The sequence below is a fragment of the Lutra lutra genome, chromosome 12, assembly GCF_902655055.1.
Source record: "Lutra lutra chromosome 12, mLutLut1.2, whole genome shotgun sequence".
In the NCBI taxonomy this organism is placed as follows: domain Eukaryota; kingdom Metazoa; phylum Chordata; class Mammalia; order Carnivora; family Mustelidae; genus Lutra; species Lutra lutra.
In genome coordinates, this window is record NC_062289.1 from 28,445,464 (window position 1) to 28,471,403 (window position 25,940).

A 25,940-nucleotide genomic window follows, 5' to 3' on the forward strand; every position below is an offset into this window, starting at 1 on the left:
TATCAAGCCGTCATTTTTCTTGGTAATGAGCAATAGTGTAGAGGGGGAACTGCACTTTCTCTGTGGCACTGGACGAAGGGTTCCAGTAAGCAGGGCCTGACCAGGAAAGCTGGGAGTTACCTGCCAGAATGATGGAAAGGTATCTGGAAACTTCTCTCACTCCTAAATGCACTCCAACAAATTTCCTTGGACTGTTTGATACGGATCAGGCAGTTTGCTGGGTGTGGGAGGTGTGCAATTGAGAAAGAACTCTTCCTCCTGGCCTGGGAATCTCCTCATCTGGGTTGCTTCCCTGTTCCCCAGCACTTCCCTGACGGCCCAGTTCACCCCAATTCCTGATCTATACCTGGTGAGGACAAGACCTCATTTGGGAGCCTCACCTCCACCATCTGATGGACACTGGAATTAGTCTGTTGCCCAGGGATGCTTCATGGGCGCTGGTATATAGTCTTTACGCATTTATCCCTACCCTCCCGGAAATGTGCTCTAGTACATGGATCTGGGCTCCTGCCTCACTTTACCTTCCCAGCCTCCTAAATCCCCTATGGGCTTAAAACAGCATCTCAAACTTTAGTCTGCTAGGCTGGGCTTTTGCTAGGCTCATTCTCTGAGAACGGAGAGCCCATTTTTCTACCTCCCTTTTCCTAGGAGGGCTCTGCCATGAGTAGACTGATTGCAGAGCCTACCTGTCTTCAAATACTCTGTGTCCCCTGGGCATTTCCCGCAGTGATGCTCTGCCCACCACACTGAACCCTCAGATATACAGATGAAGGCCTGACCCAGATACACTGGCCAGATATTCTGATGGAGACCTGTGTGGTATCATACTGCCCCTTGAATTCTGTACTCTTCTTCCAAGGCAGTGCTTTTTATGAGATCCATTTGGGGGGTGGAGCTTAAGAGAAATGAGAGAAGTTTTACTGGGAGAGAATTTGTGACACTTGGATTAGGTCCCTCTTCTTTCCTACCTAGTTCCAACTGCCTTCTCTCTCTCAAGCTCATATCCCTGAGATCTCAGCTTGTCCTGCTAGCTGTTCCTGGGCATGGCACTTACCCACTTGGTGTTCACCTTCTGGATAGAAAGACATCTAGACATTTAACAGATAAAAAATGAACCATTGTGATCAGGCAATAATAAAGGTATGTATAAAGGGCCACGGAGTGAGTACAGGGAAGGGAGTTACTCATTTCACTGCAGTATGGGATGAGGCCAAGAGTGTCACAACGAAAATAGTGGAAGTGGATCTTAAAAGAAGGGTAAGGTTCGATTTGGAGGACAAGGGTCTTCCAGGGAAGAGTTACCCTGAGAGGGTCCACTGTTATGTGTGATAGATGTTAATCTGAAAAAGAAGTTTTAAATGACTATATACACCCTAGAATTTTAGAGTCCACTGCCCTCAATCTAGCTCCGGCCCCACGGGAGCTATATCTTGGTTGAGAAAAATCCCTCATGTGGTCAACAGCTGAGAAAGGCCAAAAGGCCCTCCATAATAAAGTGCTGCTTTGGATACACACAAGCACCGTGGAGGTGTTCAATGCCAGGAGGTTGTCTGGTTCAGGGAAAGCCCCCTGCAAAGGCTGGAATGGAGCGAGGCTGCTGGCTTGGGGTGACCCAGTAAACCACGAAAGGGGAATTCCTACATGAGCTAGGAACAGGGGCGTTTTTGCTGTCTATGAAGTCATGTGGTTGGGTGGCTGGCTTCTTCAGCTTCTGCCCTACAGAGGACCCTATTGGATTTTTAGGAAAGAAGGAGAAAAAAAGAAAATAAAAACAATAAGACTTGGTGTGCATGTGCGTGAATGAGTATGGGTCCAAGGAAATGCCTAACAGTGCAGCTAGCTCTGAGCATGGCATCCCAAATCCAAGGTGGGGGGAATGGCCTTTGCAAATTCCAGCTGGAAATGCTGCTGTGCTGCACAAGCAGGATGAGGACAAGCTGGAGAGCTGTCACCTTTCCCAAGTTTCTTCTCTGACTTTGGGGGATCATCTAGCTGTTTGGAGAGGGGCTCTTGATGCCTCTCTCTGTGAGGCACCTGGGTGTGGGGAGCTGGGCTCAGTGCCTCTTTTTCCACAGCTTTATTTGGAACACTGGCCTGGGTCACTTTCTGGAGGCCAGTCCTTGACTGGCAGGCCAAGGGGAAGGTGATGTGATCGTTCATGAAAGAGTGAGCCAGGCTGCTCTCCAGTGAGCATGGCGACCTGCTTCTTCACTCCACTGGCGGCGGGGTCTGCGAGAAAGGGGCAGCTCCCTGCCTCCACTGGCAGGAGCAGTGTGGAGAGGCCTGGGAGTGTGGGAGTGCATGGTCACGGGTCCATACTCATCTCATTTCCTCTAAGCCTGTGCTAAGTACAGCTGGGGATGGGGAACGGGGTGGGCACTGGATAAACCACTGGGATTGGGATTTGGATTCTGACTCTACAAGCCCCACGACCTTAAGGAGATTGCTTAATCTCTCAGAGACTAATTTTTTCCCCCAAAGATGGGAATTTTGAGGACTGCTGTAAAATGCAGAAATGTCAGGTTTACACATGAGAATAGTTGCAAACACTTGCTACTCCATAAGAAGCCCTCAGAAATTCTCTCTTCCCATGCTCCCTCTTCTGCAGTAAGACCTCTGAGGCTCAGGGAGGTTAAGCATCTCACCCAGCATCACCCATCAGAGATGGTGGTGAGGCAGGAGCCCAGGAAGCACAGAGAGGAGGTGGGAGAGGAATGCTCTGGTTTGGCTCTGCCCCAAACTAGCTGTGGGATTTTGGACAACCTTATCTCTCCAGCTTTAGGCTCCCTCTCTGTCAAGTCGAGGACAGATCAGATACTTTCCAAAGCCTCCTCCAGTCCTGAAATTGAAGGAGCATTGTTCACGCCTCTATGCAGCAGAGGCCTGGCCCATGACCCATAATGCTTTGTATTCCAGAAGAAGCAACTATGTGGGCTCCAAGTCAGACAGTTCTACAAAGAGAATTTATCTTAGTGGAACTTCTCAAAGGCTTTGGACCCAACAGCTCCTGTGAGAACAGTCCACAGGAGGGTGGGGGTAGGGCCCATAGACTGTAGTCACAGCCACTAGAGTAGCTGATTGCTGACATAATGTGACCAGGCCTTTCTGGTCTTCACTTTCCAATTCCAACTTATTTTTCCTTCCCTGTCCCCTTAGTGACCTGAAATGCAGTCACAACCTTATCTAGGCTTTTTGGTAAATGTCTTTTCTTCTTCTTTTAAACTTTGATCTCCTCCATGCTAATAAATTACAACTGAGCATCACTGTGACAAGGGCAGGGGTTTCTCCCCAAAATATAATTGTGTGTGTATAACAAAAAGAGAGAGACAGCGAGGCAGAAAGAGATAACGAGAGAGAGAGAGAGAGAGACAGAGACAGAGACAGAGACAGACAGTTTTTTTTTTTTCCCCAAAAGATTTTATTTATTTGACAGAAAGAGAGATCACAAGTAGGCAGAGAGGCAGGCACAGAGAGAGAGGGGGAAGCAGGCTCCCTGCTGAGCAAAGAACCTGATGCGGGGCTTGATCCCAGGACCCTGAGATCATGACCTGAGCTGAAGGCAGCGGCTTTAACCCACTGAGCTACCCAGGTGCCCCAGACAGACAGTTCTTGACAGAAGGACAGAGAGGGAGTGAACTAGGGAGGAGAGGATGGAGATGGACTGGCAGAGACAGAGACGCTGGTCTGTCTCCTCTTTGTTTCATTATCTACAAAGAGAGAAGGGATGGAAACTGCCAAGTCCACAGATGAGATGGGTGAGATGGGGAAAGTATTCCACGAAGGGGTATATGGAGTCTTCATTTTCAGAGAGATTCTTTTCAAAGAGATTTCAAGGCCACTGGCTATACTGGAGGCTCCAGGATAGACCAGCACCATCTGCAGTCCCCAGGCGAGGGCCAATGATCCTTCACCCCTACATTTTGCCTTGGATGGACCTGAAAGCAATGGGATGCTGGCATTGCTACTGATGAAATCAACTCAGAGGTCATCTCTGATTCCCAGATATCTCTACATTTTGTGATTCCATTTACATGTTTACATGTTTATATCTGGTTTCTACAACCAGATTCCAAACTCCTTGAGGACAGTGTTTTTGTGTGAGCATGATCCCTTGAAACTAAGAGCCCTTAATATAGTTGAATTACTGGGCCAGTGTCTTTAGACAGCTTTCAATGATCCATATGAATGGATGCTGGAAGGTTTGAGGGGACTCACTAAATCAACACTGGTTGTTTGTAGAGGAAAAGCTGGTAGATGGTTAGGCACCCATGAGTGGGTTGGCAAGCAAAGAAACAATAAAGGTCCTGCCTTTGAGGAACTTAGGACTCTCTTTCAAAGGCTGAGAAAGAGAGAGGAGAGTCACACTGAGAATAGAGATGAAGACTAGTCTGTCATAATAGTCAACATAGAAGACTCAACAGGTCAGCCCCTGCTGCAAACAGATCTACCCAAATCAGTCTTCCAGAGAGCTGCGAGGCTTCTGATGATAATGTTGGATAATGGCGTTTCTGAAAAATGTTCCGGTCTTTCCTACCTTTCAGAAAAGCAAAGGACACTGAGTCTATTTTCAGCTTGTATTTTAGGTTCAGGGTTGTAGTTGGAAGGCCCTAGTTTGTGCAGGAATGTTTGTCCCTGTGCCAAATGGCCCCAGATGGCCATGTTTTTGTAACTGATTCTTCTTCTTCCTTTTCTTACTGTTCCTATTTATTCCTGTTGTATGTACGTTTCTGCTTCTTTATTTTACACATACTCAAGTCAGGGAGAGCTAAAGGAAGCTCTCGCCATTCCTGTCAACTAGCCAACTTTTATTCATTTTTCAGGTAGCTTAAAAGTCACTTCTTCTGGGAAGATTTCCAAGCCCCCCAAACTGAGGTAGGACTCAGCTTGAGGTACCCCTCTGTGTATGTTCTTGACTAAAATACCCACCACCAGGAACACGGTTACATGCCTGATGATCTGCTTCCTCCATCTGATTGCAAGCTGAGGGCAGAGACTACACTCACCACTGACTCTTCAATGCTCGGACCCCTGCTGGGTGTACAGCGAGTGTTCAGTAATTACTTGTTTAACGCATGGATGTGTGCAAGCTGAGAGGCAGTCCGATTTTTCTAATGGAGCAAAGCAGTTTCCTTGGTGCGGGGAGGCCAGCAGTGGAGTAGACATTACCAAAGGTTGACTTCTGGCTGGGTGGGGATGTGCTGCTCCCATGGTCTTCCTTGTTCTACCCTGGCCCAATTTCCTCTTGGGCACCAACTCATCCAACCTCTGCTTGTTCCCTCCTCCTGGCCCTTGTCTCTAATGCCTCCCCTGCTCCTCTCTTTCATCAATCTGTGCTTGAGCTCAGAGACTGCCTCCTCTGTAGGGCCTTCACGGACTCTGCTGCATTTGAACTCCTCTGATCCGTGATGGCTCTTTTAGTCTGCTTTTCATAGTGGGGCACTCGGCTTGTGATGTCATCATCCTATGTAGCTATAACCTCTCTTTTGCACAGAACATACAACAGAGCTGCAGAGGGTCATGGACATATTGTTCTGTCCACCTCCTTCAATGTACAGACCAGGATATTGAGGCCCACGGGGCTTACAGGACCTCTCTGAGGGGACAGAGCAGAACAGGATCCCTAGTTTCAAGTCTAGGGTTGATTCCAACTTCCATTTTTAGAATTTTGTCTACCATGTCACCTTAGTCTCAGGCTACTTTACCATATTATGACCAATTTGGTGCCTTAAAACAACAGAAATTTATTCTTTCACAGTTCTGGAAGCTAAAAGTCCATAATAAAGGTGTTGGCAGGGTCACTCTTGCTCTGAAGGCTCCTGGAAAGGATCCTTTCTTGCCTCCTCCAGCATCCGGTGGCCCCTCGCATTCCCTGGCTTGTGGCTGCATCACTCCCATCTCGGTCTCTGTCCTCCTCTCTGTCATTTCCTTTTCTGTCTCCTCTGTCATTTAATTTACAACCTGCCCTCATCCAGATGATTTCATCTCAGGATCCTCACTATAATGGTACCTATAAGACCTTCATCCCCCAAAGTTCACATTCTGAGATTCTGGGGAAACAACATTGGAGGAGGCACTAGTAACCCACTCTGGCTCTAAATACAGCAAGAACGCAGTACATGCTGCTTGCTGACTGGTAGGAGCACTGCCCAGCATGGGACCAGGCCAGTGAGCCAGCTGGAGCAAGGCTCTGTGGAGGTGACTGGGGCTTTGACAAACAGAAGGGAGGATTTTCTGAGTGAAGGGCAGGATCTCAGAGACTGGTGGGAACAGGGCTTGAAGTTGACTTGAGGACGGTGGACCTGGCCAGTGTGTGAATCAGAGCAGGGGAGTGACATTTGCTGGGCAGGGAGGTGGGAGAGGCCCCAGCACAGGCCAGGGCTTGCGCTGTGCGGCCAGGGGCGGGAAGAGGGAGGCAGGTGTCTCTCCCCCAAATCTCTCCTTTCCTGGGAAGGTTATTTTCTGCTCTCAGCCTGGCTCTCCCTACTCCCAGTTCATCTGAGAGAAGCCCAGCAGAGAGCAGACCAGGGTGAACGCAGGTGGCCCTGTCACATGTCCCAGTTGGCTACTTGAGAAGAAAATGAGAGAGGCAGCAATGCTAGGCTTTGTGTCCCGCCTCCTGTGAAACACGTAGGCAGGTCTGTACACAAACATCGGCTCATACAAATAAACCAAACCTGGCCAAAAATAACAGAAAAGGCAACAGATGCTTCTAATTAAAATGTCAGCATCTCCCGAGAAGCCGCGTTCTCACGTGGTGTGGGTGCTCCGGGGCCGAGGACTATGGGGAGGGACCGCATATGGAAATCTGTGTGCATTATACCACGTCCCAGATGCCACGGAAGACACTGGCCTGACCTTGCAATTAACATGGTGGCTGTTTCTGGGATGTGGACGCGGACGCAGGGAAAAATCAGGAAGTTGTGAAACAGAGAGACTGTTCCCACCGCGTCCTGTAGACAGTGAGGAGCCCAGAGCATTCTCAGAGAATACTCCCCTGTGGGCATCCTCAAACCTTCATCTCCTTTCCTCTTTGCCTTCATTTCCTTGTATTCTTCAACACCATCATAAAAGGAAAATCAGTGCACAGGAGTAATAGGCAGTCAGTGGGGAAAGGCTGTCAGAAAGGAGGATAAAGGGTCAATACCCCTTGTTCCTTAGTGGTGAGGGTTGGGGGACAATGGACCCACACTGGTTTGTGAAGCAGCACACCAAATCAGAGCCTCCCCAACCATACTGGACTCCTAAATCCTTCATAAACTGGTTCCCTTCCAATTGGCTTTGCTGTTTACTGGTAGTGGGTCTTCATTCCCCTTTCCTCTCAGGGTAGCTTTGTTCTTTTTTCTTTCAGTTTTCCCCAAACTCTCTTTCTAGCCCTAGTTGGCTGATGACTAAGGAAAGCAATGAAAGAGGCAAGAAAACGAAACAGCAGAGGAGCCGAAAGGAAACCAACATTGTTCTTTCCAAAATGTCACCGTCTCCTCAGACCAACAGGGAACGTGAATTTGAAATGGGGCCTTATTCTAATAAATGAATCTCCTTCTTCTCCTGATTATTTTTATTATCATCACTGTTATCATAAAATCCACATTTTATAGCTGAAGATCCAACTAGAGTAATGTCCACAGACAGGAAGAACAATGGGGGAAATTAATGAACTGAATCCTCATTTGTGTTTCTACTGGGAAAGATGATAATTTGTTGGTTTTAATAAGCTCCTGGATTGAGTTGCTACCATAGGCCCAGTGCTGCTAGGCTTGGGTACCCACTAAGTAATACAAGATAGGAAATTTAAATAATTTTATGTGAACTCAAACACATTTTCATTTCTTAATGGTCACTATTACTAGCCAGATAAGAGAAAGACCTGTCTGCATAAAACAAACAAATAATTAGTTTTGACAACAGAAGCTTAAACAGGACGTTAATTAGCAGCCATAGAGATGGGGAGGTCCTGGTTGGGAACAATTACACAGACAAATCCACAGTATGGCTACAATGTGCCAGGGTCCCATCCCTCACCATATGGCTGCAGTCTGGCGAATGGCTCGTTGGCAATTCATTACCATATCGCTTGGAACTCAGGAGTGAATGGTTTATGATTAGCCAATTCATTATGCTATCCTTGGTACCTCAAGGGGGCCCTGAGGGCTTGCCTCCCCCATTGTGTTATTTTAAGGACATATGACAGGGAAGGAACAGCCCTCCCTTCCCCAGCAGCCTCAAAGTACTGTTTGCTGGAAAGTTTTCTGGAATCGAGATAGAATCTTTCAAAAGAAAATAAACAAGCAAAAAATCCCCACAGTCATGAACTGTAGCCACAGCTGGAACCATTGGAACATTCCAGGAGATGAAAACAAAGATTTCCTCCTCCTTTCCTTCCATCCTATTGAGGAACACATCAGCCAACCTTGTGAGTACACTTTAGCTATGCAAAAGCGTGATCAGAGGGAAATAAAGACTAAAGACCATTAGACCAGGATACGGGAAGACATGACTCTTGAAGGGGCTCTATTACCAACTCTGGGTAAGTCAGCTTGACCCTTGATCCTTAGCTTCAAAACTCTCAAAATGGACACAAATCCGCAAAATGGACACACCACTTCTCAGTGGTGTGGGAAGCCTTGTGAGAGAAGCCTCTCTGACGGTGAAAATTCCTCTGAATCCACGCGGCTGATTACAATGCAGCAGATAGCACGCAAGCCATCAGAGAGATTTATTTTCTAATCATTAGCACAGGTGGGCAAGGAAGAAGGGGCACAGCTTCGCTCATTGGATCTACTAAAAATGGGGTCTGCCCACTTTTGTAATTGAGCATTTTAACTAGAGTTGCCAGGAAAGAGTACAACAAGACTTTGCATAAGGGAAAAAAGTGGAGATGAGGCTAGAGGACTGAATAAAAGGAATGCATGGCACAGGGAGCCAGAAAAAGTAGCAGGAATATCTGAAAAGTCAGAAAGACAGTAAGATAGGAGGGTTCCAGTGACTAACAACCCAAACCAGAAGGAACAGAGAATGAAAAGAGGACACATACAAACCAGACATTGAGTTAGTTATATTAATGTGATTTGCTAAGCGCTTGGCTGGGCAGAGAAGTGGCAGGGCAGAAGGGAAGCCCCTTCGTGAGTGCAGAGCATGGGATGGTCCCATTTGGGTTCAAGTGCATAACATGGAGATGCCCTTTGTAGCATTTGTTTTGTGCAATCCGCTGCAGCCCATCCCGCAATCCTTTAAAACCAGCCTCTAAGTCACACTCCCAAGGCCAAGACAAGGGTCCCAATTTCTTGAAAACACGCTCAATGCTACCCTGTGTCGAAAACACTATCAGGCCCCTGCATCATAAATCTGACCTAAAAGAAGCATGCTTGCTACAATCAACAGTAATTACACATTTAATTAGCTCTAATTTTGTTTCCTTCTTAGAATTCCAAGGGACTCTGGGGAAGACTTTCCATGGCCCAGGTCCCTGGTTAGAGCTGTCCAGGGAACTTTAAAATGATGCCGTCTTCTTGTGACAAATGTCCTTGTAGCAAGCAGTAGAGGCATTAAAAAAAGATTTTATTGACCATTCTTTAAAAAAGAAAAAAACAAAAGATAATGCAAGTCCTTCTGAGAATCTTAGGGTTATAAGGAAGCTTTGCTCAGAAAATCCAGAGACCCAGGTCTGAGTTCTAGGGGTGACACTGATTCAGGGTATAATCTTGAACATGTCAGCCTCTTTAGGCCTCTGTCCTCTCGTTTATAAGGTGACTGTAAGGTACAGGGTATTACACTGAGTAGATGATCTCTCAGAAAATGTTTCTAGAGCATGGTCCTGTAGCCCAAAGGACTGCAGAGATCAGAGTGGTGCCTTTGCTTTAGCGATGCCAAGGAATGGATCTAGGCACTTTCTAGCTCTATCACTCTGGCGTCCCACTGTGCAATATTGTCACCATGTTTATGATATATGGGGATTCCCAGTGATGCTTGTCAACTACACAAACCCTAGACATGAAACTGTTCCTATGGGAACAGGATGTATTTGGAAGTGAGTACAGGTGTTCTGCTAGGCTCTGGGGTACGAGGATGAGAAGGCACAGGTCCTGTGTTAGAGGAGCTAACCGTTGGGCCGGGGCATCAGACCCACAAACAGATCTTTTCAGTACAAGATAGTATGCGAAGCAATTGACTATCAGAGAATTTCTCAAAGCTTTTTTTTTTTTTTCCTCCCAGGGATTACTTGCACTAGAAACAACTGGGGAGTTTGTTAAAGGCACATTACTGTCCCATCCCTGACTCATGAATCGAAATCCCTAGGAGTGGAACTTGGGAATCTGTCTGTTTAATAAGCCCTCTAGGACCGTCTGCCTAACAAAAAGTTCATTATGGGAAAAGTTAGCTGTGGGAACTCACAGGAGGATGGCACAGCATCCTGCCTTTATGGAACACTTATTTGAGCTCTGAACTCCTCTAGGTTCTATGGGAAGTCCAATAACACATAAGATAAAAAGTCCATTCCCTCTGGGATCTTACAATCTATACTTTTCTCTAAAGCCATATAACCAGGACACCATATCCAGGGATAACGGGGGAAAAGCGGAGTTAGACCTCATCCCTCATGATGTTTTTGCTCTAGCCAGCTCTAATGACCTGCCAGCTGCCTCCCTCATGACTCTCTTTTTCCCAGGACAGAAGATACTAGGACTTACCACAGGAAGACTTAGCTCTGCCCAAGGCTCTGGGCTCCCTTCAAGCCTAGGAAGGTTTTAAGCAGCTTGTAGGAGATCCCTTGTCATTGCTAGTGCTCCTCTGACCGAGTAACTCATTATCAGACCTCAGCTGCATTCTGGGCTCCTGCTTTCTTCTTAGGCAGTGTCCCCAGACCTCTACAGCCTTGGCTCTTTTGTGTGTATGTCAGGGATGTGGCCTTCAGCTGTAGCCCCGTGATTGGAGGCAATGCCACCTTCTCTCTAGCTGAAGACAGAGCATTTCCACAAATATCACTGCATTTGACCAACACAACTCACACATTTCCAAGAGACATCATGTTCAGTTTACTTTATAGATAAGTTTAAGGGACTTAGTGAAGTTTACAAGCCAGTAGATGGAAGAGCCGAGTCTCAGATTGGAGCCTTCTTCAGCTGTAGTCCGTGACTCTCACATAATAATCAAAGGTCCTTTACCAAGGGGAGTGTCTTGGACAGGCCATGACCGGAGAGGCACTCTTTTTCCAGGTATGTCCAAGTACTTGGAAAGACCTCTGAAGGCACTAGTGAGCCAGTTTGCTGGAGTGCAAACAGCCTGGCACTCGGAATCCCTCTGTTTCTTATTCTCTGTGTGATCTTGGGCACGTTTTAGCTTTTTTGACCCTCAGGTTCTCTGCTGGAAAAATAGGACAATAAACCCATACCAGAGAGTACTGCTGACTGGGCTGAATGAAAATAATGCAGGTGATATGATACCCTTGGCTCAATAAACGCTGGCTATCCTTCCCCGGCACATGCAGCCCAAGACACTCTGTTGCTCCCCACTTCTTCAAGGAAGGGCCAGTTTTGTACCTCCCAGTTCCTAGAGATGGTTGAGAAATACTTCTTGCTGTGTTGTCCGACTCTGATAGCAACCTGGCTTGTCCTCACCAGCTAATAGCTAGTCCTCCCTTCCCGCAGCACCGTGGGAATCCCGCCTCTTTCTGAAACCAGAGAGAAGCTGGTGAGAAGGAGGAGATGGATCCTCCTTAAGCTTGATGGTTTGTCCGCACCTGTGCCTGGGCCCCTCAGCTGGGCACAGAAGTGGAACTGAGCACGGGAGAAGGGACTGAGAACAAGGAAGGCACATAGTTCCGTTACCGTGCTCTTTCGTGGAGAGCTGGAAACCTGTGCAAGTCTACCAGAGGTATGAACACTCAAGGGTCAAGGCAGAGTCAGGATTTCAGGTCAGGAAGTATTTTATTTATTAAAAAATTCTTTTTGGGAAGTATTTTATAGCAACTCAGTGTACCAAAGAGACATGTGTACGTGCTCCTGGCGGTGGGTTTAAATACAGGCCAAGTGGGTAGGAGGAGTGATTATTTCTACAATGGGATAATCTTTCTCACACACTATATTCTTTCTCTCCATGCCCCCTTTATAAAAATAATAAGTAGCCAATTATTATCATTTATTTGCTGCTTCTTATAATTACATTATCCATGATTAACTCACTGGAGTCTAATTTGACTCCAGACTTCTTTCGGAGGAATGCTCCATCATTGGGCACGGTGGGACTCTTGTGAGCACAGCCTCACTCTGCTGGGCTCATGGAGCTCAATTAATGCACGTGGAGAGGGACAAAGAAAAGGATGAGAAATGGCAGACGCCTCCATCTTGCTGAATTGCAAAGTCCCTCCACAATCATTATTTCATTTGAGACACATACTGGCTGTCGGAGGCAGCTGGAATAGCTGTTATCTCCAGTTTACAAACTGGGAAGCGGACCCAGGTCAGATCATAAATGGTGCCCGATGTAGGATTCCAGCGCTTGCTAACAGCCTGCTAGCGCGGCCCTAAGGGTATTGATCGGTGATTTTAATTGTAATCATTTCCGTAGTGCTTTGAAGTCTGCAAGATGTTTTCAAATTCCCCATCTTGTTTGACCTTTACAACAATCCTGGGCAGCAGAGAAGAAATTATAATACCCATTTTTACAGACGAGGTAAATTTGGTGTAGAGAGGTGACTCATTTAAGCCTTTAAGGTGTGAAAACTGCGATGAGAACTGTGGGCTTGAGCCTTCTGATAAAGCATGTGACTCCATTACAGCCCTGCTAGAAGCCAAGAACTTTCTAGAATATGTGATTTAAACATGGATGGGTGCCTGGGTGGCATAGTCGGTTAAGCATCTGACTCCTGGTTTCGGTTCAGGGCGTGACCTCAGGACCCTGACCTCAGGGTCGTGAGATGAAGCCCTGCCTCAAGCACCACGTGGGGCTTTGGACGCTGGACCACGTGGAGTCTGCTTGCCCCTCTCCCATCCCCTCTGCCCCTCCTCCAGCTCATGCTTGCTCTCTCTCTAAAATAAATAAATAAAATATTTTTAAAAATAAACAAACAAAAAAAGCAACATGGAACAGCCACATGAGACTATCATTACATTTTGTACAAAAGGTTATTCTCTGGGGACAGGTCCTTAATTTAGGGAGTCCATGAACTTCTCCTGCAATACTTGTATATGTGTGTGTGTGTGTGTGTGTGTGTGTGTCTATATGCATGTATATGTACACACAAGCCATATTTTAAGGAATTTTTTAAAAATTTCCATCAGATTTTTGAACACCCAGTGAGTTGGATTGTTCTGGTCTCTTTTCCACCAATGGATTAGAGGTGGTGGCTTGGAGGGGCGTCTTGGGACCAGGAGGGAGGTGAGAAGGTTTTGGAGGAGAGCACAGGAACAGGGTCATGCAGGCCAAAAGAGGTGATTATTTTAAGACGTTGGGTCCAGGCAATGCTTACACAGTCATAAATGCTGTTGAGACCAGAGGGTTGGACAAATTGGCATATCTGGCAGTTAGAGAAGTTTCTGTGGAATCATGGGACCAGAAAGCAGACAGAGGGATGTTAAAGAAGGTGGAGATAAGGCAGGCATGACTGTGAACACAGAAGTGCGTCTCTAAAATCTGGCAATTAAAGAAACTGGAGACTGGGTGTCAGCTTGGGGGGAAAGCAGGACTAAGGAAAGTTCTCTACCTCTCTTTTTGTACTCCCCTTAAAAATGGGAGATGATGTGTTTGTGGAGGAAGAATCTAATTGAAAGGGAAAGACCAGGGGAGAATGCAGGAGCCTAATTAGGAGATGGGGGGCGGGGGGATGAATCCTGAGCTGAGATGGGGGGTTAACTTTAGAATAGGTTTGAGACTCCTGTGCAGCAGGCGTGGTGGTGGAAGGGAGAGGTGAAGATGCAGAGAAAGTGTGAGCTTCACGCACATTTCCTGCCAATTTCTTCTACAGCTCTACTTAACCGCAGTTACAGCGAGTGGCGCGCGACGCCGCCCAGCCGGGCTGTGCCTGTCACCTCCAGGCACAAGGCCCACTGGCGCTCCAGAGGGCTGGCAGCTTCCCACTGCCCTTCCTGCTTGGAGTCTCTATTTCCCAGCATCTGACACTGACCCTGTCCAGGGGCTTCTCCAGCTGCTCCCAGTGGCCTCTCCTTAAGCCCCCAGCAAACAGAATTCTCCTGGAGTGATTTTCAGTAGTAAAATACCGAAATGTATTTGGGCAACAGCTTTCTTTGTTGTTGATTTATTTGATTGCTAAACCTTTTAGAAAATTTGTGCTACACAGTGTACAGATCCATCATTCATAGCTATAAAATAGATTATATACTTGGCAATTTCTGTATAAAGCTTTTTCGCTGGACCTTGGACAGAAATGGAATCTCATATTGTTTCTAAGGTACAATCAAAGTCTTATTTATTTATTTATTTTTTACTTTTAGTGCCTTTAATTAATCTATGAAAAGCACTTAGACTGGTGCTTGACACAGAGGGTGAGTGTTAGCTAATGCTGTCATTATCTTTGTTGTTGTCATGAGCTGTATGACCAGGGACAATTCATTTCTGACTTGGGGCAGCAATGTCTTCACTCATAAAATAAGGTCAAGATATTCTCTTTTCAGAGTGTGTTCTGAAGACTTTGGGCCCTACCCCATTGTGTACCACCATTTTACTCATTTTATCCATTTCCTTGTGGTTTCACAGAGTTTTCACTAGATGAAAGAGTTCTGAAAAGAAAAGAAAAAATGCGAATCACTGGGCCAGGCAGTCGAAGGTCCACCCTCAATAAAAGTACTTGATTGCCTAAGTGAAAGGTGCTGTTGACAATGGACAGAGAGATGAAGTGGTCTCAGTGGGGGCTGCCACAAACCAGGGAAGGCTCCCTGGAAGAGGTGAACTGAAAAGTTAGAATCTGTCTGTTTCTAGTAAATTGATGAGCCTGGAAGAGAAACTGCAGTTCCTAAAGTGTGGGGAGTCTGAAGCATTAAGTGCAGAACCACAGCTACATGGGGAGAAAAAGGTTAGCAGCCCAACTCAGGCCTAGCCCTGGGTGGAAGAAGGCAAATGGGCAGACAAGGTCTTCAGGTATAATTGTTCCAAGGAGAAGTTTGACCAAAGCGTGAAGGGATGAACAGCAAAGTTGATTGTCTCCACTGAGAAAGCCACTTAGTCAACACGCTTCCTTGCATGGATAGGGAAGCACTGTCCAGAGGAGGCAAGCTCTTGCCTAGGGGTGCAAAATGAATTACTGCTGACTGGCAGCCACCACTTGCTGTTAATCAACTAGCCTCTCCCCTTCTTCCTTAGCATAAGAGCTCCCAACTTTTTAGCTGGGGTTAGGGATAAAATTTTCATTTTATTTTATTTTATTCATTTCATTTTAGCCAATAAAATTTTCATGTAAGTTAAAGGACTTCCAGGAAAGAACAGATGGAGGGGTACAGGACAGCCCATAGGAGCCATTTTGTCCTCCCCTGCTGCTTCTTGCTTCCGACCTGGCTGGCTTTTAGCAACGGGGCCATCTCAGATCATGAGGTGACCTTGGAGATGGAACTCATGTAACCAGGGATGGCAGAGCAGAAAGATGGAAAGACCCTGAGTCCTGGGGACATCATGCAGACACCATATTAGCCACAGACTGCCAACCTCTGAATTCTTTTATGTTGAGAGAGGGAGACTCTCCTATTGTGTTTAATCCATTGTCATTCCTGGGCCCTATTCCTAGACACAGAATGTTCTTGATGCCCTGGCAGAGCTGGGGCTGGCAGGGCCCCCTGTGTGCCTTGACTATTTTGCTTGGCAGTGCTTCCTGCATGACCCTGCTGCTCCCGTGTGTGGAACTGTCTCGGAGTGTGTGCATGAGCAGAAATCCAAAGCCAAAGTAATCTTCAAAGCTGTCAGCTCTGTTTCCTGCAGACTCATGCTCCCCACTGCCTTCTCATTTCCACCGGAGGAAAGAGAGGCTGCTGGTGAATAACTTCTTCTTTCCTGAATTGTTTACTATGTCACGCACTCAGTAGCCACAGCACAGTGTTATAATGTTCACATCTTGCTGGATTTGTTTTAGTTTTTTTTTTTTTAAATTAATGAAATAAAACATAGGCTCAGTTGAACTGTCTTTGTATTGTCCTTGAGTCTATCATCCTCCTCCTTCTTCTGAGAAACCATTTTTCTGAACTGCATGGAGCTTTCTCGTGTTTTTATGCATTTACCACACCTCTGCTTGAATCCATAAGTAATAGGCAATATTGTTTTTTATGCTTTAAACATGTGTATGTAAATGGAACATTGATATGATTGGATTCTTTCTGTTCAACATGGAGTTTCCCAAATCATCCTCCTTGATACAGGAGTCAGGGAGGCTCACTGCAATGAAATGTACACTGTTTTTCCATGGACCTGAGCATACAGATTGTTTCCAAATTTTCAAAATAGCAAGGCATGCGATAATAAACATCCTTTTACAAGTCATATTACACACAGGAGTGAGTTTTGCTAGGGTACATATCTAGATGTAAAACTAGTTGTCATAGAGATACTTATCTTCACTTTTATAAGTTATTCCCAAATTGCTCTCTAAAGGGATTAAAACAATGCACTCCCTCCAGAACCAAAGTACCTATTTCCTACAGAAACTCAGCACTGTTGAACTATTTAATTTTTGACAAATCGATAGGTGTGAAACGGTATCTGTTTGCTGGACTTCGCATTTCCTTGACTATTAATGAGGCAAGGCATCTTTTCATGTGCTTATAGGCCATTTTGATTTCTATTTTTATTTTTATACTTTGCCTGTTTTTCTGTTGGGTTGCTTGTCTTCTACCTATTACATATTTTAGATATTAATCCTTTTTTGGTCAAATGCATTGCAACTGCCTCCTTCAAATTGCTCACTCGCCTTTTGGCTTTGTTCATGGTGTCTTTGGTCTTATAGAAATCTTAAATTTTAATGTGATCCAATTTATCTTTTTCTTTTGTGCTTTTTTTTGAATATTAAGAAATCTTTTCCTGGTTTGATATAAAAATATCTTTCTGAATTTTGTTCTCATAGTTTAAAAGTTGTTATTGTTTGAACTTTTAGCTTCAAATCCAAGTGGAGTTTATCTGCAGTATTTTGCTATTTTGTATATGAGATAGAGCTATAATGTTGATTTTTCAGTATGGGGAACCAAATGTGACACTATCAAAAGTCTATACTTTGCCTATTTATTTGTAGTCAACTGCTCCCCCATATGTTTGGGTCTCTTTCTGAACTTTCTAGTTTATTCCCTTAATCTCTGTATCCCTTACACCTCTATCACACTGTTTTATCATGTGTTTTGATGCTGTGATGTAAGCCCTTCTTTTTTACATTCTTTTTAAAACTCTTTGGCTGTTGTTGGCTCTTTTTACTTTCATATAATTTTTAAGTTTATTTTTTCTAGTTTTATTGCGATATCCTTGACCTATATCAGTGTGTATGTTTAAAGCATATGGCATAATGGTTTGACTTCCATTTTGTATATTGAGAAATGTGTATGAATACTGATGAATCTTTTAATGGAATGCCTCCTTCCTACCTCTCCCAGCAGGTGCTTCCCCCATCCCATCCCCATAGCAAAGATCTGGGTTCCAGCTCCAACGCTGCCACCAACTGTTCTTGGGCCAGTGGTCTAACCTCTCTGGGCTTTGGCTTCCTCATCTGTCAGATGTGCTCTGCCTACCTCACAGTACTGCTGAACGGAACAAATGAGGTAAGGGTGTAAGAATATGTGGAGAGTTAAAAAGACTGAGGTAAGGTCAAAAAGAGTCAAAAACAGGGACGCCTGAGTGGCTCAGTTGCTTGAGCCTCTGACTCTTGATTTCAGCTCCAGTCATGATCTCAAGGTCCTGGGATCGAGCCCTGAGTCAGGCTCCATGCTCCATGGGGAGTCTGTTTTTCTCCCTCTCCCTCGGCCCAATCCCCCCACTCTTCTCTCCCTCTCCAAAATAAGCAAATAAATCTTTAAAAAAAGGAAAAAGAATCAAAAACAATAATCTCAGGACTGGCCTGAGACAAAAGGTGAGAGTCAGACAATTTCTTCCTCAGTTCTCTACCTTCTCTAACCTTCCTGACTCCTTTCTCCCAAATTTCCAAGGCTCTGAGACACAGAGCTCTGTCACTGAGGTAGACTTAGCACGATAATGTGGTAGAGGCAACTTGGATTTAGAGGGCCCGGGTCCAATTTCAGACTCTAACCTGTGACATCAGGTGAGTCACTCCAACTTTCTGAATCCCAGTTTATTCATCTTTACAAGGGGCAAGATCATTCCCTCCCCAAGGAGTACTGTCAAATTGAAAGGAAGCAATGGATGTGGAAATGGAAGTCCATTGTCTGGTAAAATAGGAGGCCTGTTTTTGTTAGTGCTCTTGCTGATAGTTACGTGTGACAAAGTACTTAGGAAGGTCATGGCACGCGCTAGGTCAAAGTGCTTTGCTCTCAACACTTGCATCAAGGCACGTAGGGGAAACAAACCCACTTTGTAAGTATGGTTAGCCATAGTACATATCTACACAGTCTTCTAAAGATGCAGGCAGTCCCCTTCTGAAATACCATTTCCTTTAGATTTTGCAGTCTAGATGTGCACAGAAGTAGAGGTGGCTGAGATCCCATGAGGTTTTTCTGGACAAACAAACAGAGCTCACTCTGGTGCACGTATTGGGCTCAGCACTGGTGGGAGACATCTTTCTAATCCTTGCTGCTCAGACGGCCAGAGTGTCCTGTGCTCCTGTGTCAAGATCAGACTTGATCTTGCTCCAAGTGACATCCATGGGCCAGATGACATGAGGCTGTAGTCCACCTGCTCAATCTCATACAGAACACCCTTTTCCCCGAGCTACTGAGAGTTGTCCTCTCAGAAGAGAGCAGACTTGCCCACGGTCACAACCCCCCGTGGGGCAACACCCTGTGACTGCTTGATGTGGTCACAGCAATCAGAGGGAAAAGAGATTAAAGGTCCAGACCCACATGACAACTATGAAGGGCCATTTCATTCTCGGGATCCCCATGGGGTGAGCTGAGGCTTTAGGACAGCTATAACCCAGCTCCTCCCTCTGCCCATTCCTCTCTCCTTCCCTTCCCCTGCAGGGCTTGATCCTGGGCACACTCTTACTTCCAAGAAGTCTCTATGTTGAGTCAGATTCTTGGAGTCCCTGGCCAACAACGGGTGTCCACAGTTTGTTGTTGTTGTTGTTGTTGTTTTTCCTCAACCAACTGACTAACTCACCATCTTCTTTCTCCATAAATTCATTCTCCTGGTGGTGGGCAGAATAATGCCCAATCCCACCCAAAGATGTCCACACCCTAATTCCCCAGAACCTGTGAATGTGTTATCTTCTATGCTAAAAGAGGCTCTGAAGATGTGAATAAGGTTACTGACTTCAAGATAGGGAGATTACTCTGGATTATTCAAGTGGACTCAATCTAATCACATGAGTCCTTAAAAGCAGAGAATCCTTCCTGGCTATGATCAGAGATGTGATTACAGAAAAAAAAAAAAAGGATCAGAGACATGCAACGTTTCTGGCTTTGAAGATGAAAGAAGGGAACACAAGCCAAGGATGCAGGCGGCTGGAACACAAGCCAAGGATGCAGGCGGCTTCTGGAAGATGGACAGGGCAAAGAAGTGGATTCTCCCCAGAGTCTCCAGAAAAGAATGTAGCACTGCTAACACCTTGATTTTAGCCCAGTGAGACCATGTAAGGTCTCTGACCTATGGAACTGTGAGATAATAAATCTGTGTTGCTTTAAGCCACTGAATATGTGGTAATTTGTTGCAACAATGATAGGAAAGTAATATACTCCCCTTAGGGGTTAACGTAATACTTGCACACTTATATGACCTTGGATGTGCCCTTCACCTATGTAAGTCTTATTTCTCTCATCTATAAAATGGTTATTTTGGGACCATGCTTGCATAACAGCTTCTAACTTGACATTTTATGACCCTCACTGGCCAGATTCCCTAATTTGCAACATTTAGTTTTTTTCCTTCTAATGAGGCAGTTGTTTGCTTGTCTTTTTGATGATAACACTAAGGCAAGCCTACCTGAGATGCTGCAGGAACCACAGGATGACCATGCACAGGGGTGAAGAGGGAGATATTCTTTTCCTTTGTCTGGCTCTACCAGTCTGTCCTCATGTTGATTACTAAATTTGCTAGTCCTATAACTCCTCATGACCACAGGAAAAATGCATCTCAGCTGTGAACAAGTTATAAACCAAAGCCTTGTCATTTTTCTCTCTACTAGTAAACCTTCAAGTACAACTAAAAAAAATTTTCAGTTATGCTGAAAATAATTCATTAAAGTTGTAGGTATCAGGCTTAGAGGTGGGATCGAAGATAGCAGTGTTCTGGTTGCTGGTGAAAGCTAGGATTTCTTTAGGGAAATCCACCATTTTTAGGATTAAAAAAATGCCCTTAGCCTGGTTTTTGTTAGGAATAAGCATAATGAAGTGGCACTGTAATTAAAATACTGGTAAACCCACTAGACATAGCTGTTGTGGAAAAAAAAAAAAAAACCTGGATACTAAAATGGGATAAAAATAGAGCCTCATTTGGCCCCTTCACCCTCCTAGTGGGAAACCAATACAGTTGCCACTTCATTAACTGCTCTGCGTTAAGAAAAGCTGAGCGGACCACAAAATAGTAATGGCAATAGCGCAGTGATAATGATGACTCTTGCTACATTTATTTAGCACATTATGCTTTTCAAAGCACTTTCTGTCTATTTACTTGTTTGAGCCCCCAGGTCTCAGTATTTCCATAAGAAAGTGGGGGAGGTGTGTGTTGGGGGACATCATCCACCTGATTTAACAGATGCGGCAATCCTGACCTACAGCGTCTAACTGACCCGCAAGTCGTCACAGCTGTGAGCAGCAGGTCTGGGTCTGGGGGTTGTACTCTACATGGAGATCCATGTCTGCTATAGCTCACCGCCCCTGGCAGTTGGAGTCCCCCAACTCAGGGTCAAACACTGTCTCAGGAGAGCTTAGACTGCAAACCTAAGGCTACCGGTAATCATTTTTTTTTTTCCTTCTCTCCCAATAGAAAGAATGAAGTCATTTAAGAATGAATCATTAACATTGGCTGGGAAAAGTCCTAAAGAACTGAATGAAAGAGAAAGAAAACTCTAAGAAACTAGAAGTGGATTCTAGTCTGTCACCCACCTCACTGGGGTTGGTGGTACTGACCAGATGTCCACATACGAACCAGAGCAGAGGCAAAGTGCCCCCTTTCCCACCTTCCTGGGATCCTGCTCATGTTCCTTGGAACAGTTTCCCAGAGCGCCGTGTGTTATGGCCTCTGTAAAATGACATCACCAACACCATCACTACTTGCCTCTCCCCCCACTCCATGACCCAGGTCCAATTAGCCTGACTAACCTAGAAGGAGAGAGGACAACCTGAGGCCAGTAGCAGAAAAAGGATCAGTCCTCAAAGGCATCCACAAGTCATCTGGACAATAAGGGGGTGAGATGAGATCTCTGCAATGATGCCGTTTTTCCCAGCAAGTTCCCATTTTACACCTGGTACATTAGTATCGGGTTGACTTGGGTTTGAGAGCCAAGTGGTGACTCCAACTGGGCTACAATGTGACCTTTGTCATTATCACCGAGGCTCCATGAGGCTCAGTTCTCTCAGCTATGACATAGGTGTGACAAGAGTGAGTGTCCTTCCCACTTTATAAGGGTGTCATGAGAGTTAAATACCCAAATGTAAAGAATTGTTGAGAAGAGATGTTACGGTTTTATTATTGGCGGTAGCACTAATCATTATAATTGGAGCTTAACAGTAACAAGGATATTATTAGAATCAGCAATTGTGGTAGTGCTGGTAACGCACTTTGGAGATTATTCATCACATGTGGATACTTGCTGGAAAGTCCCTAGGGTTGGGACAGTGTGTACCATGCCCCTTCTCAAATTAGTTCCTTGGGGCTTTACAACAACCCTAAGAGGTAGAACTTGTTACTATCATTCAACACAACAAGAGGCTAAGACTGAGAGAGAGAGAGAGAGAGAGAGAGAGAGAGAGAGAGAGACAGGTAGAAGAAAGAAGTGTTTTTATTTATTTATTTTTTAAAGATTTATTTATTCATGAAAGACAGAGAGAGAGAGAGAGAAGCAGGCTCCCTTCAGAGCAGGGAGTCCAATGCAGAACTGGATCCCAGGACACTGGAATCACAAAACCTAAGCCGAAGGCAGACACTTAACTGACTGAGCCACCCAGATGCCCCAGAAGTAGTTTTAAAGCTGATATCATGAGAACGCAGCATTTTCTGCAGAGTTCCAGTAGTGACAGGCATACTTAGCACTTGTGTAGAACAACCTTGAACCTTTAAAACCTTGTTTGTTACCAGGGACTTGTTGCCCTAATCCTGAGAAGGAGTTATGGTCAGTTTTAGAAGTTCCTTCACATGTAGCAGAATGGTTCACTATTCAAAGTCATTGATGAGTCAGCTGATCCCTGCTCTATGATTGATGTAGAAATGTCCACTAAGAATTTTCTCAGCAGGAACTTTCTAACACTATGATTTTTCCTGACAGAGCCCATGATGTGTGTTTCCCTACCACAGAGTGGATTTGTTGGGAAGTGACTGCCAATCAAGGACTAACTCAAGGTTTGTTTTTTTTTTAATCAAGGTAAGGCCATGTGACTAGCGCTCATCCATGGGATGTAATGTGTGTCAATTGAAGGCCAAAGAGGGTAGGAAGGGGGTGTGCCATATTTACTGTCTTCTTCCCTGTCCACCAGGTAGATGTAGAAGATCTAGCATACAACTCAAAAGCCCTAGAAGACGGTGATGCCACAAGACAGGAGGCACCTAGGTTTCTGAATCACCACTCTGACAAACACCCATTTGGGCCTTTACATAAGGGAAAGTGATCTCTCGTGTTAAACCACTGAGACTTGAGGTTATATGTTACACCAGCTATTATACGATAGATCCAATGAGAAGAGATCCACCAGTATTTCAGACCTGGTCCTAATTCCCTGCCATTTAAAAAACCACTGCCTTCCTTCTCCATGGATACCAGCTCACCCATCCTAAGCAGCTTTCTTTGTGCTCTGTGTAGGTATAGAGAAACTGTTGGCTTATCAAAAAACTAATAAACCCATATTTGGCAAAATAATAGTTTTCATCAGCAAGTGACCTTAAAATAACATTTACATTGCTGGAGAAGTCCTTCCAACCCAGAACCAGTGGCATCCCAACTCAGGCCCCCTGGTGGCATGAGACAGGGAAACTAATGAAGTGTGGGGGATTATTAATGATTTTATCTTCTCATTCATCCATCCCCTTTCCTTTTACAAACTTGCAAATATGTTCAGCAGTGTCAGATCTGGTTCATCTATTTTTGACACATAAATAGAACCTATCCTGTCGGAATTTTTCAGAAAAGACAGACACCATGTGATTATCATAGCTTCTAAAAGCAGCCATGAGCTGGGAAGACACTGGCTCCAGGGGAAGAAAATCTTCATAGGACCCAGCTCTCCCAGGTAGTTCCCATGTGGTCCTAGTGACCTCAGAGGGGAAAAAATAATTTTAGTTTTTTCCATGGTAGCATTATTGGTGATAACATTTGTTTCAGAAGACATAAATATAGAAAGTTCTAGAACATACTCACGATTTCTTTGACAGTGGGATCAATGGAGTCTTGCGAACTTCTATTTCAGTGTCTTCAAGTAGTAAGCAAGAAACAGTCCTGTAAAGATGGACAGTGGAGGTCAGAAACAAGAAGTTTAGAGGATTTAAATTGCTTTGCTTTTTAAATAATAACACGTGCTCTTTTCAAACTTACAAGCAGTATATGTTCATTTAGGGAAAACAGAAAATACATATTGGGAAATAAGACATAAAACTCATCTGCCATCCAGATATAATCACTAGTTAACCCATGGAACATTTATAGACTGTTTCATGAGTACTTATGTATATATGGATATATATTTTTTCTGTACTTTTTCATTTAGAGAACTGAGATCATACTGCATATGCTGTTTGGTGACCTGCTCTACTTTCATTGAATAAGTCATTATGAATTTTCTTTTGCCACTAGATACATGTCAGCAGTGTGATACATAGCTTCAAAGAAGGTTCCCAGTGACCTCTGTTCTCTTGCATCCTCACCATCATGGAATGCACCCCCTGGAGCACGAGTGGGACGAATTTACTTCCAACCCACCGAAAGTGGCAAGAATGATAGGATGTCAGTCAGAGATTAGGTCACAAAATCACTCTGGCTGCTGTCTTGCTCACCTGCTCCTGTTCTCTAGCTTGTTTATGGTGATGAAACCAACTGCTATGTTGTGAACTATTCTACAGAAAGGAGGGCAGTGGAACAGAGGGAGATCTCCAACCAGCAGGCTTAGGGGACCTGAATCCTGCCAACACCCACTTGAGTGAACCTGGAAGTGGATCTTCGCCAAGTTAAGCCATGAGATTGTTCAAACACTTCACTGCAGCCTTATGAGACGTTCTGAGTCAGAGGACCCAGTTCGGCCATTGCCCACGGACACTGGGAGATAATATGTTTGTTGTTTTAAGCAGCTAAGTTTTGGGGTAATGCAGCCATGGATAACTAATACAAACCACATAGTTCTTAAGAGTTGTTTAGTATTCCAATGTAAGGTTTACTCAATCTTTTACTGCAGTACATTGGTTATTTTATTTATTTTGCTATTATAAACAGGGCAGTAACGCATGTCATTATAGCTACATCTTGGTACACACCCTTCAGTCTTTCCTAAGGATAATTTCCTTGAAGTGGAATAGCTGGATTTCTAAGGGATTTCCTCTTTTAAAGCTTTTGAGATGCTATTTCCCAGTTGCTTTCTGGTAGGATTGTACCCGTCTGCATTCCTACTGGTTGTAGTCTGGAGCGGCTACTGGCTTATGTTTCTGAGGCCTATTTTTGGTTGATTTCAACCACTCTCTCTTGACTGTGTCTCTATGCAAACCGGTCAGAAACAAAACTAAAACCAAATCCCAAAAACCCAAGAATGATGACTAAGCTTGACTCTTCAAAATTACCAGATAATATGATGCTGAACAGTTTATTGAGAGTACTATTGTTTTGAAGTCAGTCAGATGAATTCAACCACCCTCAAATTGTTTTTCCTATCTTTCAGCGAGCCCTGAACTTCTGAAAATACGATGATGCTCAAATCCCTAAGAACTTTGAAAGAAAACAACAGCACTGGTTGAAGCTAAAATAATAATGAGCTCTTCTGAAAATCTTTGTTTATTTCAGTCAGAGAAAGGATCGTCAGTAAATTCAACTTTCTAAATTAGCTGGATGAATTATATACATATACATATATATGTGTATATATATGTATTTATATAGATAGAGATGGATATAATTTATTTTGGGGGGGGGGAGAATTTTGCATACACAGCTAGGCCACCATTTCCAAATTGCAACTTCACTGTTGGGGAAGAATAAATATTTTAATGAATGCTATATATTTTAACAGGCTCTGAACCCTGTGGTTGGTTTAAGCTAAGGGTGCAATTTCAGGCATCTAAATAAGTAAATAAATGAGAAAGAAAATCCATGTTAATTGCAGTAATTTGCGGTACTTTCAAATTCTTAATTAAGAAATAAAATAGGATTCATTATCCATGCCCACTGTAGATGGCATACATAGATCACCATTATGACCAGACACAGGACCTGAAGTTATTGCCATAAATGAAATAACAGAGAGAAATCACTGGTGCATTATTGGTCAAACTCTGCAGGCACAAAGAGGGAGGAAAGAGGACACAGAAAATGCCTATTGTCCATAAATGCCCTTTTTTCTGACCTGGGGACTGTATTATCCCAAAATATCTCCCCTGAGCTTGGAGTCCTGCCCCTCCCTCCTAATCTCTGGGCTAGGTTTCTTCCCTCAAGCCTCACATAT

The 25,940-nt window shown here is 44.6% G+C and overlaps 1 protein-coding gene across 1 annotated transcript in view; it reads right to left on the reverse strand.

The window, feature by feature from the left end:
* SLC14A2 (solute carrier family 14 member 2) overlaps positions 1-23,695 on the reverse strand; it is a 177,247-nt gene extending 153,552 nt beyond the window's left edge. The window contains exon 1 of the mRNA XM_047697549.1: positions 23,657-23,695. The gene's annotated coding sequence lies outside the window, so the exon portion shown is untranslated. The remainder of the gene's footprint in view (positions 1-23,656) is intronic.
* Positions 23,696-25,940: the final 2,245 nt, after the last annotated feature.